Source organism: Blennius ocellaris (assembly GCF_963422515.1).
Source record: "Blennius ocellaris genome assembly, chromosome: 20".
Taxonomy (NCBI): Eukaryota; Metazoa; Chordata; class Actinopteri; order Blenniiformes; family Blenniidae; genus Blennius; species Blennius ocellaris.
The window spans coordinates 20,548,182-20,559,721 of NC_137669.1; positions in this window are offsets into that span (position 1 = coordinate 20,548,182).

An 11,540-nucleotide genomic window follows, 5' to 3' on the forward strand; every position below is an offset into this window, starting at 1 on the left:
AACTCTGCTCATTTTCTTCCTGAATCAGTTTCCTAAAAGTTCTGCGTTCACACTGATTCCCTTCCTGTTTATTCACTGCTGCATGTAAAGTTTCAAAACGAGTCGGTGCCTCCATTTTAACTGCACGTGCTCGTGTCAAAAGTAAAACTGAGATGGAAGAGCTGATAGTGAGTTAGCAGAAGTGCTGATTTGACCTCTTTACTAAAATATACTTTTGATGTGGTCAAATGTTTACGCGCTCTGAAGCCTTTAGTGGCGACGACTCGTCAGAAACACGATAAACGCACTCGTCATGCACGAATCCCGCAGATGAAAACACAAAGGAAAAGCTTTCTGGCATCGGCTTTGTTCTTATAAAATCGTCACGCGATTGAAATAAATCTAGAATCAAACTTTTTATACTTGATAAAAGTAAAAAAAAATCAATAAATAAAAGTGAAAAGTCACCAGAGAGATAAATCGAATAATTTTTCACATAATTTGATTAAAACACATTTTTAGAACTGAATTCATTGTAAGCATAAAAACTGTGACTTAAAATTTGACAATAAAACCTTAAATGTGAATGTGGAGCATAAACAGTATTTTCAAAATAAAGTACATGTGACCAACAAAACAAAACATCTTAACAGCTGCATGAAATGTAGCAGTGAAACTTTTATATTTAATGTGTTCGATGCACACTAGGAAGACAAACACTCAAGGTTTGTAAATTAAGTTTAAATGTGATTATTAATTAACGCATTTTAAATTTTAATGGATTATAAATCGCATGAAGACAAATTGCAGTCATACAGGAGTTTGACAGGTGGAGCGGTTCACGGTGAACAGTTTCACAATAAAAGCCTCAAACAACATTTCAATACTCAATAACTTTATTTCATTGTGAAAATGCACTCAGCCAGATTAGATTAGATTACAACTGAACATGCAGCAGAGTGTGCAGCTGATGAGTTTAGAGTTAATCCAGTGAGTTAAGAGTCAATCGAGTGAGTTAAGAGTTAATCTGCTGAGTTTAGAGTTAATCCAGCGAGTTAAGAGTTAATCTTCTGGTTTTAGACTTAATCCGGTGCGTTAAAAGTTAATCTGCTGAGTTTAGAGTTAATCCAGCGAGTTAAAAGTTGATTTTCTGGTTTTAGAGCTAATCCAATGAGTTAAGAGTTAATCTGATGAGTTTAGAGCTAATCCAGTGAGTTAAGAGTCAATCTGGTGAGTTTAGAGTTAATCTGGTGAATTCCTTCTGAGAGAGTTTGTTCTTTTTTTAATCTAATTTTGCTTTGATTTTATACATTGATACATTTCATACATTGATTTTTTTTGTTTAAAATGAAACGTAAAAGTTTTCACAAATGTAGAATAAGATCAAAGACGACAAGAACAGAGATTAAAAATTGAAACAAACAAGTTAAAACAAGTCTATTCATAAAGTGCCATTCGAGGACGAGGTTATATAATGTGCTTTACAGATTTTAAAAACAAAGTTTCAAAAACATTTGAAGAAATCACAATGTTGAAGCAAAAACAAGGAGCAACGAGGAATTGAATTCGAAAAACCAAATATGAAGCGAATAGATCAGCAAATAAAAAAAATAAAAAAAAACACACATTTACCGCAGCAGTGAATGATAATCTGGTGGGATTATCGTGTGCGGTGGAGGACGGGAGGAAAACGAGACTCGGGCTTGAAAGCAGAGATCCACTTTAAACGTGAACGGACGGCGAAGGCTGTTTAACGTGTCTTTAGTTCTTCTAGATGATCTATGTTGACTAGTTGCTCATGTATTTAAAAAAAAAACACACAAAAAAAAAGGCAAAGGCTGGGGACTATTTATCCTTGAAAGACGACCGAAGACGACGACTTGATTTAAGAACCAAAAGCTTTAAAACTCTTTTATCTCTCATGGGCTCTTTGTCAGAAGAAAGAAAGAAAAAAAAAAAAAGTATTTGTATTTATTGTATGAGGGAGGCGTGTGCTTTTTCAGTGGGGGGAAAAATAGTCTGTTTGTATTTTATGAACCTCTTCGTCTCTCACCTTGTTTATTTATTGATTCTTTATTTATGTATTTATTGGATTCTATTTAAGTCTTTCTGGATCTTTGTAATAGTTTTTTTCAGGGGTTGTTGTGAGGCTTGTATCTGCGGAGGGGGGGAGGGAGGGGAGGGGAGGGGGAGGGTGGGGGGTACGAAGATGAAGAAAAGACGCCAAAAACGAATGTTTCAAAGCAAAACCAAACCTGAAGACTGTTGTTGGAGAGAAAGAAGGCGGAGGAGGGAGGTCGTTCGTTCACCGGAGTGTGTGTCGCTGTGCTGAAAGACCTCAGTGGGCGTTTTTCTAAATCTCTCTTCATTTCTGAATCAAGCCCATACGACCATATATGGGCAGTCAAAGTGTTGAAAGGGTGATCTGTACCAATTTGATATTTCATTTTTTTTTTTACAGGCACGTGTAACGATAAAAATTTTAAATAAATTCCCTAGAGGACGTAAGTTATTTGACATAATAAAGCTTCACTCAGAAGCTTTTGTCATGGAAATTAACACAAAGCTACTTTGCTTTGATGAATGATCAAAGGAAATGATTTCTCACGTTTGAGCGCAAATGTCCATCATTCTTTGCAATAAATCCACTGAGAAAGAATCTGTTTATTAAACGGTAATTACATTTTTGACACCCAGGAGTTTTACCTTCACCCCCCCCCCCCCCCCAAAAAGCTCTCGCTTGTATTTATTCATATTTCTAAATCTTCCTCTTCTCACCGAAACACAAGATCTTGCAGATGAAGAAGTAAAAGTGGCCCGACTGACCCCCGCTCAGCCTCACACACTCCACGTAACTCAAACTTGGTTTGACGTTGGAGGAACTTTTCGACCCGTCTCCCTTTTTGTTCGGTTCTCGTTTTTTTTTTTTTTTGCAGCGGCTGAGTTTCTCCTCCTCTGCTCTCCAGAAGAAAAAAAAAGCTTTGCGGTCTCCTCCGTCCCGCCTCAGGACGGAAAGGCCTCCGCTCATACCTCTGACACTCTGAAGGAAATTAAAAAAAAACAAAACAAAAAAAAGATTTTACAAAAATTAAAAACTAACAAAAAAAACAAAACAAAAAAAAAGGATTGTGACTCGTCTGAACTCAGGAGTGAGGGGATGCGAAGCCGAGCAGGTGACGGAGGGAAAGAAAGAAAAGAAAGGAGGGAAGGTTGGAAGCGGGACACGGAGGGTGTGTGTTTTGCAGAGAGGAGGAGTGTGTGTGTCTCCATCGCTGCTGTCGGAGGAAAACATGCGCAAAAGTACAAATGTCCACGTCGGTTCTTTAAGCGTTGCGCTTCACCCGTTTGGAGGTTTTAAAAATCCACCTGCAACTCAGCAAATTTGATTATTTTTTTTAATGTATTTGTTTGTTTGTTTTTAACACCTGCAGGTTGTTTTTCTTTGACGTTTGTGCTCCAGCAGCTCCGTCTGTATTGTGTGCCTGTGTAGTCCAACTCTGCTGTGGTGGACGGAGAATGATACCAAAGTTAAAACTACCACAGTGAGGCGCTACACTACAAACACAACACACACACACACAAACACCACACACACACACACACAGTCATTCCATGTGTATATAAGCATTCAGGATTCTTTGTTAGGGACCGTAACTGATTAAAAACTAAAGGATATCCAGCGCCTGACGTAAATATGAAAACACTGTCGGGGATAATAAGAGCACTTCAGGCCTTGGCAGTTTTTTTTTCTACTGTAGTTCTTCTGTGGCTGTGAATGTTAATTTTACTACTCTGTTGAAAATATCAACGTTTTCTGGCCTTGAGAACACAAAATGTTAATAATAATAATAATAATAATAATGCCTGCTACCAGACAGAGTGAAGATAAATGAGAGAATAACTTCAGTCAGCATTGTTTGCCCCGTCTTATTGTTGATTTATTAAGGAGAAATCTAAAAGAAACGTGTTTCCTTTCTATTTTTTCTACAATGCAGCTTAAATCCAAAGGTTAAGAGGACAGCAAAGATAGATTTTACTGCAAAGGAAGAAAGAAGAAAAAAAAAAAACCTCAATAGTGAAAACCAAAGAGCTCCACTGTTTCTTCACACTTTGCTTTTGATTTATTTTTCTTCTCCGCATTGTACAACTCCCACAATTTTATGATGTAAACTCCAAAAGTGTTCTTTAATATAGCCTAATGATGATGATGGTGGCGGTGGCGGTGACGAAGATAAAAGAGGAAACAAACGCCACCCTGTGAGCTTTCGTATCTGTTTTTTGGCTCCTTCTCTTTCCGTTTTTGAAGTACGCTTACGATATGCTGTTTTTTTTTTTGTTTTTGTTTTTTTACCTCGAGGCTCTCTCTGTCTGAGTTGATTCTATATCCTGGTTCTGTCGAAGACGTTTGGGTTTGAAACTGTTCTCGACTGTCCCTTGACTCATCGCTATCTGTGTGCCTGTTGTTTTTTCGGGGGGGGGCCAGGGAAACGGGGGGACAAAACAAACCTGTAAGTGTTAGAAATAAAAGTGCGAATTTAGACCAAAGTCACCTCCTGTGTCCTCGTCGTTATTTCTCTGTGTGTTCCGAGTTGATCATAGAGCTGGGGGGGAGAAAAAAAAAGAACGAGCCTCTGACTTTTTCAGCTGAAAACCCCGCCGTCGTCGTGCGTCTCGCTTTTACGTGACGGCGTTTTGAAAACGACGTCCGTTTACATGGAAACGGTAGAAATGCAGAAAACAGAGTAGTTTGCATGGCAGGCCACTAGGCGGTGCTGTTTGGTTGCAGAGGACGATGTGATCTAAACATTGACGACGGGAGAAGACGGGGACGTTTGTATGGACGGACCACCGAGTTGGAGTGGTGTCACAGTCACTTTCAAAATAAAAGTACCAAGTCCACAGAGAAGATGGACTGGGTCGGAGTCACGACACTGGAGGAAACGTTGTTTTGGTTCGTGTGCCTCCGCTAGTGGCAAAGTACAAAATTACTCTTCTAGATGGCCATTTAATTTGTATTATTATCTTTAATATTTTTTGTTTAGTTTATTTCTTCGGGTAACTCGGGTAAAGCACCTCAAAACATATCATTGTGTTGTTATTAATAATACATTTTATTTATAGGCGAAACAACAATAAACATTGTGGGAGGAGCCAAAGCTGTTCTCTCCACTGAAAAATAGAATTAAATATGACGATACAAGCCAAAAATTAAAAAAAAATCTAATTGGAAATCTTATTCTACGTCAAGTCTTGCAGAAAATACTTCTTAAAGAAAGTATTTAGTTACTTAGCGTGTTACTTCAAGCAGCAGCAGGTTGCTTCACTTAGACATTTATTAATAATTACCTTCGCCAGTGAAAATTGGTGTATTGTGTGTATTTCACCAACTTTTAAAAGAAAAGAAAAAAAAACACATCAAGAACCAATCAATGAGATTTGGGATGTTATTGGTTTTTGATTAAATCCTAAATAACTAAAAAAAAACGTGGATGGTCGAGGCATCATTAGAGTCCGTCTCATGATAATTAAATTCAGCTGAAGTTATGAGAGTTAGTCGGAGGAAGATGCTCTGATATTACAGCATCCAAGTTTCAGCCGCTTTATTTCTTTAATTCCGTGTCAAAGTTATTTATAAAACCACCTCGTGGTTGCTTGCAAATTGCCGTTTCCTTCAGAGGCCAAACCAGGTTCACACGCAATAAATCAGAGGAACGTTGCGGCGCCCCGGTGAATTAGGAACGGCCCCAGAAAGAAGACTTTGTTCCGACGCTTTGCAGGTAAAAAAAAAAAAAAAAACCCACGGAGGGGAGAAAAGAAGAAAAAACTTTTCGGAGGCGTTGTTTAGTCTGCCGTGTTAATGGAGTAAAGCGGCGAGCCTCGTGACGACGCCGTCGCCTTGGAAACAAATGTACTTTTCCTCATTCCAACAAACACTGATTCATCTGTCGGAAACTTTCATGTAATCGATGCTACCGACGCTATCGCCATGCTATCGCTATGCTGCCTTCTCCCTCCTCTCTCTCTCTCTCTGTTTCTTTGTTGAGGACTTGCTGACTGAGCAGATGGGATTTCTTGGTTTTATTTTTTAACCACATTTGCACTTTTTCTTGAGGTTTTGCCGTCGGGAGGGAAAACCTTCAATCATTCATGGCCTCTGGAAGCGGGACGGGACAGCAGCCCTCCATCCCGCCACGGCTTGTAGATATTTAATGTGGTTGTTGCCCGCGCTCTCCGGCAGCGCCTCTGCACAACGTCAGCAACCGCCGGAGCGCAAAAAGTGAGTTGTAAGTTGTTGTTTTTTTGTGTTTGTTGTCTGCGTGCTTCTCCTCCTCGCTTATTTATGAGCGTGTTCCAGCCTCGTACGACGGCTTGTGATGTCACGGATCAGCCAAACCGTGATCCGAGCGCCTCTTTCGCGGGCCAAACGGCTCCGGGTCAGATCTCCATCTGTGTGCACATGTCATCACTTTCAGTCGGGTTCAAACGTATACAATTTTAGTTGCACTAGTTTCTCAGCTGGTTGCGCCACTTTCCTGAGAGTTTGGCTTTATTTTTTCCTATATCCAATTAACTTTTATGTCTAAAAAAATCACTGAGGCCATTGATTTGTTAAAACTGTGGTACAGCGGCCAGCGGAGGTGAGTAGCGCCCTCTAGTGTTACATGAAGGAACCACTCAATTGAATAGACTTTTAAGGAAATGTAAACAGGATTCATGTTGGAAGTTTGTCTTCTGGTCAAAAGCAGATCAAACTCTATGACGTTGGTTGGGGGGTTTTTTTTGAGTTTTTTCCGATCACAGTCTGGAAGCGTTTTCTTCTCCCTTTGTTAAACATTTAACGTTTGCCTTCGCTTCAGTCCAGCGAGGTTTTCAGCTGCGGTGAATTAAAGACAGATACGGAGGCTGATGGAGCCGTGTCATGAAACCCTGATTCTGTTTGGTCCCGGGTGGTTCAGATCTGGGTGGCCTGTAGTGTGTGTGTGTGTGTGTGTGTGTGTGTGTGTGTGTGTGTGTGTGTGTGTGTGTGTGTGTGTGTGTGTGTGTGTGTGTGTGTGTGTGTGCGCGTGTGTGTGTGTGTGTGTTTCCAGTCAGCCCCGGTCTCTCTTCTGGGAACCCTCATGAACCCACAGCAGTCCCTCAGGAGCTGCTTCAGTCTGCTGAGCTCCGTAGAAGAAACTGTCTGAGTCTCCTCCTGTCTCACTTCCACGCTCCATGAGCTGTGAATGGACCTCAGTGTTTTGCACCTTCACACACTCGGCGCGCCAGATGTGTGCCAGAGCCCAAACGTTTGGAAATGGTGTGAAGCGGCCTCCATTATGGATCCGCCTTTTTTTTTTCAATATACAAAGAAAACACATTAAATTAAATTCAAGAATTGTTCATACAAAGTCACTTAAAGCATATTGTATTGCGCTGCTTAATGTGTTCTCAATGAGCTTTCAAAGTAAAGTATTCTGTTGTGACGGTGAGACAATGCAGTGACTGCAGGCAGGAATGTAGGAAAGTGAACAAAATGTACTTAAACTGAGGACATTTGTCATTATTTTAATTTCCAACAGGTTTCATAGAAGAAGGTTCCTCTCATGCAAAAGCCTGCAGACAGAGGGAATAATTAAATCAAACATATTGAATGGATATCAACCTGGTAGCATACGTATATTTAGACAAGTGGGAAAAGATGTAAATAATATCCAGGTATAATTTAAGTAATTATAATTAGTGATTTGTGTATGTATGAGATGAAGCACACAAACACATGCATTATACACAACACTAGAATTTTAACCATTAACTTCAAATTGTGCACATTTTTACATGAAACGTCTGATAAAAGCATATTAATATCGTTCAGGAGTATAGAAATTCCCCCTAAGCGCCACGAGGTGGCGCCCCTCCACCAGAATCAGCTCGTGACACCAGCAGACGCTCACACACTCGACCCTTAAAAATGAAACGTGTGTCGTTCATTTTCATTTGTGGAAATGATATAAACGTTGGTCAGACCTTTGACAACATGAAGTTTATTCTCTAAAGCGTCACACCAATAACCTGATTCAACTTCGAAATCATAGACGATATCATGCACACATGTACACATCTGGTATTTTTGACTATATCTATATAAAACACTGGATATACACACACGCTGTATGTTCATTTTTTATTTCCCATTAATTCAAAATGGGCAATTTTCACCCATCTTCAATATCACTCTATCCAATTCTATATATCTTTCTTTCCTTCGCTATTCCACACCACCGAAAAGCTGTGAAGTCCGGCTGAAACCACCTGAACAAAGTCCCTAAATTGGACAAAAGTCATGTAAAACATCAGTTCCATGTTTCTGAGTACATCTGCATGTCTCGCCTAAGAACTTGATGGATGGATGGATGTCTGCTGAGTTACAGTAAATGGAAACGAGGCCTCTTTGTTTTGAATTGCAGGGCCACGCTGCTTCGCTCCACTTCACATGTAAATGCTGCCCCAGCAGTTAAACTGTCTGCCGGGCTGAAACCGGTACCAACACGTCGCACTGGTTTGAGTGATTTTTGAATAAATATTCAAATGACTGGGCAAACAGAGCACACAATACGCCGCCGCGACGCCGACTGTTGGCTTTGTTTGCGTTCGCTCCGAGATGTTTGATTAAGGTAACCCTCAAAATTGTGTGTGTTCGATAGCGTCTCTGGTTGGCTCTCGTCGTGGGTAAACGACCCCCCCCCCCCCCCCCCCCCCCCCCCGAGACGATAAATGTCCTTCGACGGGCTGCAGATTGTTTATGTTGACGGGTCGGAAGTATTTCTGTCCCGCTGAGTGCAAACAGCTCTGAATAAACTCAAACTCCACACAGTGAGAGAATCTGAAAAACTCAAGAAAGTCAACAAGTTTAATGTTCAGTTGGACAAGTGTAATTAAATGTATCAATATAGATCATCATCATCATCATCATCACTCATGAATAACTTTACAGACCATTAAAACCTATCAATTTTCAAATAGAATAACAAGTTTCATGTTACGACGTGTTACTAAGTAACATATTACACTTTCAGGAGAAATAAAGTAGTAACTGATTATGTCTCTCTCATTCTCTCCATTATTATTTCACTAAACTCCTCTTTACCGCAGGATGAGACGTCCTTTCATCCGCGACTCCTCCTCCGGCCACAGGAAAGACGTCCCGCGGTGACGAGCGTTAGCATCACGTGAGTGATTCCCGAAGTGGGCGTGAGATTTTGTTTAAATAAATAGGTTTTGTTTAAATTAAGACGGTGATGAAATAATCCGAATAATGTTTCCCACCGAGCTGAAGCACCTTGCTTAGATTTAATCAAAACACTTCAACTTAGATTTCATACCTGATGTGTTTTGCAGTTTTACACTTTTTAAATGTTCACATCATCGTCATCCTCATCATCTTCATCATCATCAAGGCTGTGGCGATCTGTAATAACAACATAAGAAGTCACTGTAATCAATCGGCTCGACACCCGACGGCACGCGGAGGTGAAAGGAGGCGGCTGTGGCTCCGCTGTGTCAAAGTGCCCTTGAGCAAGGCACTGAAGCCACACTGCCGTCTGGGCCGAGCGCCTCGCACAGCAAGCTGTCCTCTGTTGGCTGTGTGAACGTCTGAATCAGAGTGATGCCGCAAAGCACTTTGAAGCTGTTAGATCAGCGGGGGAAAGTGCTCCGGTGTATAAGCGACCGCCTTTTAAAAACACGTGATTTGCGTTCTGCAGTTGCGGAAAACCACAAACAGAAAGTAATTGTAATCCCGCATAATGTCTGCAAGTTTCAGTTCATGTTAAGCGTTGCCCTTAAGAGTTGCATAAATCCAACTGGAATGGTTTTGCTTTCCGTGTCACACTTTGCAGAGGTACTTTCTAAAGTTTCCACAGGCGTTTTTTCTTCTTCTTCTTCTTCTCCTCTCTGTGAAGCCTCAGCCGGGTGTTTCCCCCTCCTCCGCCCGTCGGCGTGGACCGGCCTCCCCGCGTCCTAAAACCTAAACATGCGAGCGCGCGGCCCTCTGACTGCCTCCCTTGAGGTCCAGACGCCTCCAGACACGACGTCCTCCCGTTAACCGCCGTGATGCAGGCAGCCTGCCCCGTCGCCATGGAAACCAAACCCCTGCGCTCCGGGGCGTGCTGTGGGTAGGTGGCCCGGCCGCTTGCGGTCGCCTGGGTGGCTGGATGTTGTAGGGGGGGGGCGGCGGGGGTAATCGCCGCCGCCGCCGCCCCGGTGTGATGTCTGTTGCCACCGTGTTCTTCCACTCCGGCTGCCGCGCATCGCGGGGCCCCCGCAAGGCAGCGTGCCGCCCTGCCAACATCACCGAGCGGCGGGGGCCAAACCTACACAAACACAGTGCCGGGCCAATCCCAACCCGACGTCAGACAAACTCCGTTTCAATCCAAACCCACCCAAGCGTGGCCGTGGAGCCCGCCGCTCCCCACCCCGCCCCAGACCTGATATTTCACACCGACTCCAGCTCGCCCAACGCCGAGCCTCAACACGGTGACTCCTGACTGCAAACCGTTAGAAGAAATCACCCTAACTGTAGGTGGCAGGATCCCCCTGTGGGTAGGAATGGGGGGGGGGGGGGGGCGTCTCGAAACTTGAAAGGCCACAGACGCGATCGTATCGAGAGCAAATTTGTCTGTCAAGAGCGTCGACAAGACGGGGAACCACAAGCCACTCGGTCTGGGGAGGCTCTGGATGGGAGCTCCCCGCCCGGAGCCAAAACCAGGAATCGCAAATAAATCCCAGTATAAAGGACAAAAAATGCAAATCCAAATAACTAGCAAATGATAGAGTGGAGGGGAAAATTGTGCGGCCAAGCCTTCGGTGTCAGTTTTTCAGGTTTTATTTTGCAGGATTTCAAGTTTTGTTGGGCAGAAGCTGCGAACCTCACCCCAAAGACATGTGCCAGGACTTTTTTTTTTCCCCCTTCTTCTTCTTCTTCTTTCAAATCAAAGCTATTTTTATTCTAATACAAGAGAAGTGAATAAAAAATAAATAAAAGTCTGAGTAATTCCCGACCGTCCCAGGTGGAGGCGAGCAGTGACATACAGCAGAGGCTGCAGCGGACATGACGGTAGACTATACACATCAGGCTCAACGTATACATTATATTCAAACAATAGGAGCAGGGAAGGAGGTCTGTTCTGCTGTCCGCACTAGAAATGAAGCGCAGAGACGGGGAGGGTTGGAGGAGAAGATGACGAACAACAGGAAGTGAATGAGGCCCTTTTAGCCGAGGGAGGATGGAGATGAAACGCGGTGCCGAAAGCAAAACTTCCCTCGACATCCCGACGTCTTCAAAACCACTTTGTCCAACTTCTGCGGACGACGACGAGCCGACACTCTGCTGGACTCCATCAGCCATTATTACGATGAGACGTTCGAGGAGCGTGAACGTCCTGATGGACTGACGGATTTAAGTTTAGTTTTGAAGAGAAAAATTTGAATTTCATATTGGGTCTTTGGAGAAGGTCCGTCAGGTCAGAAACTATCCTGGAAACAAATGGAACCTTCTGGTAAAAATATAAATCATTCCCAATTCT